The sequence below is a fragment of the Nipponia nippon genome, unplaced genomic scaffold (genome assembly GCF_047370975.1).
Source record: "Nipponia nippon isolate SJK-2023a ecotype South Korea unplaced genomic scaffold, ASM4737097v1 scaffold_9, whole genome shotgun sequence".
NCBI lineage: Eukaryota > Metazoa > Chordata > Aves > Pelecaniformes > Threskiornithidae > Nipponia > Nipponia nippon.
Window position 1 is genome coordinate 37,706,301 of NW_028262413.1, and position 8,062 is coordinate 37,714,362.

General features: G+C 35.0%; 1 long non-coding RNA gene across 1 annotated transcript; it reads right to left on the reverse strand.

Annotated features, from left to right (window-relative positions):
- Positions 1-775: 775 nt before the first annotated feature.
- Positions 776-6,423, reverse strand: LOC148050278 (uncharacterized). Its single transcript, XR_015701297.1, has 3 exons — positions 6,348-6,423; positions 3,886-3,945; positions 776-899 (listed from the first exon to the last, which is right to left on the reverse strand). It is a non-coding gene; the product is annotated as an uncharacterized LOC148050278 (long non-coding RNA).
- Positions 6,424-8,062: the final 1,639 nt, after the last annotated feature.

Below are 8,062 nucleotides of genomic sequence, written 5' to 3' on the forward strand. Positions count from 1 at the left end.
TTTCTCTCAACTACAAGGAAACACTTATTGGTAAGTTCTACAAAATCATGCTGTTACAGCTGCAAATGAAAGTTATTTAGAAGCTCTCCTTGGATGGGACACTATTACAGTGGAATATGCATAAGGAGTTTAAGTGTTTTCTAAATGTCTTATTCCTATGGCATAACACTTAAAGAATGTTTTGTCACAATACATGCTAGCTGACCTACTATATAGACAATTAGTTGGTAGAATATTATAGCAGCAGGGCACATCTAAGAGCACTCATATTGAAGGGAGATCTTTAAATTGATATCTTATTTTCTCTTTTTTTGCCCTTTTAGTAACTGTTAGTATTGGAATAATGTTATTACAGATACCTACTATTTTATTTTAGTTATTTTATTTCAGGAAATACTCAGCTTACTTTCTTAAATTTTAATTATATAGACTTAAAGGAAACTATCCAAATTCTAAAAATGGCCACAACACAACATAGATCCAATCTTCACAGATCATGTCTTGATGCTTTATTCCAAAAGTTTATGTATGTTTCTCGAAAGGCTTCTCAGTTACCAATTCAAAAGAATAAGCTTGTACCAAAGTAGGCAGTATTAACACTAACAGCAGCAGTCAACAGCAACAGCAGTAATGATAGCAACAATAGTCAAGAAACCCTAAAATAAACATTGATGAGCAGAGGTAAGTTCTTTCTTTTCCCACCATATCCAGTTTTTGCGGGAAACTTTTAAACTTTTCCTTGAAAAGCAGTATTTAGTGTGTATTCGCAAGGGACGATGATGCCAGATGGTAAACTGGACAGCAGTCTGACCGCTATGCACTGGAGCCCAGGAAGTGGCCGGCCGCAGCGAGGTGGCTGCTGCCCAGGGAAAGGCCGACTTCTGTTCTTTGAAGGCCACCTGGTGGTTGAATTTGTGATTAAAGACAGCAAGTGCACATCAGTTCAAAGACACCTCAAGGGCAGAGACAGTGTGCTAAAAGAGAAACAAAAACTGACCTCTGTGTATGGAGGTGACCAGTTAGGCATGCCTCGATACACAAAAGTAGAACGAAAGTTATTAGCTAATAAGGAGGAAACTACTTTTACAAATTTTCACATACTTCCAGTCTTGAATAAGAGAGGATATTGTAGTAAAGGTTACTTAAGAAATTAAGTAATTTCACATCCAAGGAAGACGTACATTCACTAATTACAAGTTTGAGATGGATCTTTCAGTGCATAAAAACAGCCTTTATGGCAACTCTAACACACTGGAAATTACTACAGGATTACAAAGACGTTATTAAAAGCTTCACTGTGAATGAGGTAGGGAAGGGAATTGATAAAACCCAAGTCAGAAGTCATTTGTCTGCTCCTTCACCAGAAAGTCTCTGTCCTCAATGATTTTAAACATTTAAGTTTCAGCAATATAAAAATTGCTAATAATAAATTATTCCTTAGAAATAACGAGAATGAATTTGGGGTTTCCCAGTTAATTCAGCTCTTAAATTTCATGCAGAGGAATCTTTTTTTTCCTTTTTAATTTTTCTAAGTTGTTCATTCCAAAGAGGAATGACGTGCAAGTCAGGCTCACTTTGTATTTACAGATTACTTCAGAGAAATAGTAGAATTCAAGTAATTTAAAATACCTGATGGTAGCATTTTCCTATGTATAATTTGTTAAACTGCATCATGTTGCTTAGTAAAATAATATATATCATTAGCATCCAGGTGTCTATATTACATAGAGAAAAAGACTGATAATGCATATTGTACCCCCATGAATTTATCTTACACTAGCATATTTCCAAGGGAAAAAGAATCATTATACTTATTTTATACTGTTCCTATCTCATTCTGACAGTATGTTCTCTCAAGGCCTAATCCTCCATGATTAGTATTCGTTCCCCCTGTATTTTTCATCTGCTTGTCCAGTGGTTTCAAATAAAATTATGAAACAATAAAAAATAAAATTGATTTAGCAAAACTGATTTTCAGTCTAAACTATGCATTTTGATATAACATATAATGTCGATATCACATGTACATTACAAGCAGAAATGAAAGTAACTCTTGCAAGTATATTTTCCATTTTTAGATTTACAGTATATTAACTATAAAACTAAGACCAAAATGCCTATAGTACGTAGTTCACTTAAAAACCTTCAAAAACCACATGCTGATAGGAGATTGGTTATGCTCTGAGGGTTATACAATCTGGAGAGTCCACTCTGAGTATACCTGAACCTTATAGCTCCAGCAACAGGCTATTCAAAGGCACTTGAGTACTCTTCAGGAATCTGTTATCACTGTAACACCTTTAGAAGTACAGAGGTTCTTTGTGCATGCATGGGTGGGCTGTTAAGAGGCAGCTGGACATGGCAAAGCTGAATATTATGGTGTCTAGGCATCTTTGCTATTTGTGGCACTTTTCACTTTTCAGATGTCATCATAGAATCATAGAATACCAGGTTGGAAGGGACCTCAAGGATCATCTGGTCCAACCTTTCTAGGCAAGAGCACAGTCTAGAAAGATGGCCCAGCACCCTGTCCAGCTCAGTCTTACATGTGTCCAGTGTAGCAGAGTCAACTACTTCCCTGGGGAGATTATTCCAATGATTGACTGTTCTCATTGTGAAAACTTTTCCTCTCACGTCCAATTGGAATCTCTCTAATCTCCAAATCATTCTCTGCACTGATAAGAATGCTCACACACCATCTCCAAAGAATAAGTGAGCATGCTATCATTTTAAAACAGTTAGGAAACAGCCTCGGCAGCCAACTGCAAGCAAACACTATGTTGGACATGCAGACAGCATCTACTGCACACATACTGCATGACCAAATGAAGTCTGCTTCCCTGGCACACAATTAGACTGACTAGCAGTACCCAGGGTCCACAGCACAACCAGACAGCAGCTATGGCAACCACACAGGGTGACTTCAAGCTCTAGTCAAGGAAGAACTACACTTTTCCCAAAATATTCTTTTCCTCAGAGCTAAGGCAGACCCAAACAGACTGAAAAGGGACATTCTTAATTATGCTGCCTGTCAGCAACCCATGCCCTTTCTGATGGTCAGGACAAAGACAGCTGACTGAAATGCAAAAATAAGAACCCCACCTAAATCACTGTGGGATGGCAAATGGCAATAGGTGCAGACACTGAAGCAGTTAATAGGCAAGTACAATCACTGATCCAATTATTCTGAAAACAGTATGCTATTTTCTTTTTTAGATCTTTCGATCATTTATTACTACAGTATCTCAGCACCATTGATATTAAGGAATTTATATTCACACTAACCCCCAGAAAAGCCTTAATCACCCCTTACGTTTCTTTCTTCTTTTGTAGTAAGTGAGGTGCACCCCCGCAGATAAAAGCTTAATATATTAAAAAGCCACAATTCACTTGTGGAACTGTCTTACCCTTCAAAATTAATAATTCAAACATCTTATGAACAGAAGTTTAGACAAGTAATTACAGATTGTATTCAGAAAGAGGCAGAACTTGAACATTTTGTTTAGGAAATAACAAAGGCTGACAATTCTTGAAGCTGTCTTTGCATCATTAATATCATCCTTTTAACACAGTTTTTGCATGTACTTCTAAGACAACTGGCAAATAACCAAACCCCGGGACCATATTGGCTTCAAGACACATCAATACATATGCAATTTTTTTTCATATATTTAAAACAGTGAAAGAAGAAATTTTCTCCACAAAGTAAAATAAGACAAAACAAGTCTGCATAGTTCTAGTTAAACTGACAAAACTAACAGATAGACTCTTACTGAAAGGGATTCCCCCCCCCCCTCCCCTAAAACAAGAGAATTCATTTGGGATATTTCATTTGGGATATTTGGTCTGGAAGAATAGAAAAATGTTGTTCTCACATTTACTTACCGGAGTTCTTTATGCACTTCATCACTGTGTGACCAGTCATTACAGAAGTCTCCATCACACCTGTCAGCATACAATGGGAGTAACTGATACTCATGGCAGTTTGGGAGATATTAATGCCATTTTAATGTGATGGCAATTAAAGCGACTATTTCACAGGTAGCTTACCCTGACAACGTTTCATTGTCATAACACTATAAATTGTTCAATACAGTTACATCATTTTTTGTTCTTATTTTAGGACTAAAGAGGCCCTTTCACCTGAAGTGTGTAATTATTATTTGTAGTACAGCACTTAAAGTACACCACTGAAATTAGGCTCCTATTATGATACCAACTGTACAAGTATATTTGCAAAAGCTTAATGAATTTTCAATCTAAATACACAAATCCACAAAGTACAGAAACAGCAAGAAAGGCATTGAGGGGAAAAATGAAAATCAAAGCAATAACTGAGATTAAAACCCAGGTATCCTTATTGTTCTATTTGGGGACATCATAAGCTCCATTCTTTCTCACAGAACACAGTTTTGTCGGTGTTACTGAGAATCACAAAGTAAAATTCTGTGGAATCAGTCTTCCAGTAAATTGCATAATTCCCTAAGTTTAGAGACTAGAGCTTGTTATTAAGGATCAATATTCAATTTAGAATACAAGTGCCAAGAACTTCCATCATAAACCAGTGTCAACATAATATCCAGGGAATATAAAACACAATTTGTAGCAATTTTCAGAATGACTAAATAAATGTACCGCCCCATTAAATCTCACCTTATAATATCATATATATCCTCTAAAGGTATATTACAATCATACGCAAAGAACTCAACCTCCCAAAGTGCAGATGAGTAGCCTGTGCAGGTATTATACATGCCCATCAGTAAAATCATTTACAGTTACCTTTCGCTAAAGATACCAACATAAAACTCAATATGGCCAGTGTTCTGTATCAGATCCTTCACAGTTATGCTTGAATCAAACTATGCTACAATAATAGCAGTTACAATGATGATGAGAATATTCAGGGAAATATAACTTCTAGTCACTTGATGTACATCATAACTGCTAAATAGGAGGAATATTAAGTTGGAAAAAATCAGGAAATTCGTACTAGAATATAAGCAAAAAAGGAGGAACTCTAATCTAGATATCAAACTATCATAAAAGTCTGATGCCCAGATTCATAAAAGTATTGGAACTGCAAGAAATTATATGAAGTATTTGGAAAAGAACAATCTGCAATTAATACACTTCCACATTACAGTTTCATGGCCAAGTGAATTATATTTTCCTTGTAATAAGCCCCAAGATCATTCTGAGCTTTAGTTAACACCCAAGATAAAAAGGATATAATTAAGTAAATATTGGTCAGTACACATAGATACATATACTTTACTGCCAAATTGCAAGACTTCCAAACATATTAAGAAACAATGTGATGACGACTTCCATCCTTCTGTTTATATTCCAAAGACCCATGGCCATTACAACTGCACTGGTGAAAGTCCTAAGACTGACCACTGGACTCAGAAATCCACAGATAACTTATGTCTTGAATATCAATATTATTATGCATGTGATAGATTCAAAACTTATACTTTTACTGTACTCTTCTGCACATGAGGCATTTTTATTAAGCAAAATATACTACATTATTTAAAATTTCACTGAATAAATGTCTTTGAAGTGCAAAGATCATGAGCAGTTTCATTGTTATAAGGTAAGAGTATGTCAGGAAATGTTTTTCACCTTAAACATGTGCTGACAAAACAAACTGTTGTATGCTTCACCACTAACAACAACATAGCTTGATCATTCCCATATTCCTATTTGGAATAAGATATTACAATGAAAAAACATTAAACGTAAAAAATTGAGGGACTACAAAGTAACAAAGTTTTGTAATTGAATGAATGAAATATTAAGGGCAAGCCATACTTGTTTGGGGAAAAAAAATTGCAAGAGTGTCAGGGAGAGAACGTGGAAGGAAAGGAACAGAAGAAACAGAAAAGGAAAAGAGAGACTGACTATAAAGACACAGGTGCAAGCTCACAGAAAGAGGTTAAAGGAACAAGTCTTGCCACCCATAATCTAATTCAGTGTGTGCATGCTGTACAATACCCTGTGGTTTCAGCCATACCACTGCTTCCTTATCCAGACAGCAGCTGTACCCTGGCCACACACACAAACATACAGCCCCCTCTTAACCTTACAGAATAAGTATGGAAACTCAAGGTATTAGCATCTAAGGAACTGTAAAAAAGATCAGATGCTTATGATTCCAGCTTTGCTTTCATATAAAACATGCTGGCCTTCTGGAAAAAATTAAAAGAAAGCTCTATAATAGAGAGGAAAACAATAGTTACATTTGTAACCCATATTAGAGTATATGTTATGATAGTTTAGTAATGTCACAGACATTTTAAAAAATCATGGACTGGTTTGTATTAAGCATGAACACTTACAGAGAACATGAATTCTTAAAGAAATGAGATTTTTTTTTAATCCAGTTTTCCTTTAAGTTCACATTAGGGGAGATCCCTGAAAACAAGCAAACAGAGCATACTTTTTAAAATAACATGAAACTGGATAATTTGCATTCACATTCATAGGCTTGCACTGGTTTCAGGCTAGGAATTCTGAGATATTACTTGCACAATGTAAATATTTCAGGTGTTTTAAATATTAGCATAAAACCCCAGAACCCATATTATTTACGTAGATTTAGTTCTTTAGTCAGCTCTGGGAATACAAAATACTTAGAACATTTGGCTACCTTTCTAGCAAGAAAACATTTTAGTTCTGATTCAGGAAGTCCTCCTGCATTTAAGTATGTTTACACCAAGAAGAATATTCAAACCATGTAATTTTAAGCTTCCAATTTAAATTGAATATGTTGACTATTTAAGGGGGGTTCTGAATTAATCTCAAGTAGAAGCACTTACACCAAGACAGCTGGATGCTAAAAGCATTAGTACTCCACTGGATGGATGAAGCTGTTAAAATACAATGGTATCTGCCCCTTTACAATGAAGCTTTATCTGATCATCTGGATTTCTAACTGAAAAAGAAGAGACAAGAATTTAAAACAAAAAGTATTATCATTTTTGTTGGGGTTTTTGTGTGGGTTTTTTTAAAGGGTTATTTGATCTCCCAGGTCTAATTACAATTCTATTGTACATACCAATAAAAATAGCCATTACACAGAAATAGTCCAAAAGTATTTTTAAAAGGAACAGAAGATATCATTATGAAGAACACTATTTCAGTATGAGAAAGGATGTGTAACATGGCATGAAACTTCCAGTCCAGTTTCACTTACAGATCCAGTTCTCAGTCCATCCTATTTGTTTCCAAGTTTCATAAAAAGTATACAGTCTCACAAAGTTATTAATATTTTGGATTATAATTTCACAAGTTGCAAATCATAGCTAATCTTTGCATGACCCTGGGCCTTTTTAAATCTCAAGTCCAAGAACCTAGCTTTAGCTTAAGCATACTTCACTTAAAAATCAAATAAGGAGGCTCAGACCATCTTAGTTTCTCTACAAACCTTGCTTTCAAAAGTTTTGTTTATATCCTTTCTTGGGTATTTCCTCACTGCTTTTCCTAGATTCCTCTTTCTGTTATCTTCTTTCTTGTTGACAGATATTAGACAGTTTTTCTTGAATCACAGTCATTTCTTTCTTTTTGAAGCTCAAAATCAGAGGGAGAAGACAAGAAAGCAAAAGCTCTAGAAAGACAAACTGAAGTGGCAAGCAACTAAAATTCTTTATACATTAATGAATATGTATTAAACAGATATTGTTCTTACACTTATTTCTCCATAATAGATTAATACAATGGAAAGGATTTTTAAAAAAACACATGCTTCTCTATATGAATTTTCAATAAAAAGATGGAACCTTACCTATACCAACTTTTTTCAAAATACCTTCTGAAATCAATGGTAATTAAAGTTCAAAAGGGAACCACTTAATTATTGGTGTAGTCTTTACTTCATTCTAATTAAGAGGTATAGCAGCAGCAGAATAAAACTGCTCCTTCCACAAACATTGTTACTATACAGATTTTTTTTATTTTTAATTAAAACAATCTGGATGAATAAAGGAACTAAAATAGCCCACCTGAATTTTGTCAGTGTATACAGCAGCTTATAAAAGACTACCTCCAGTTGACT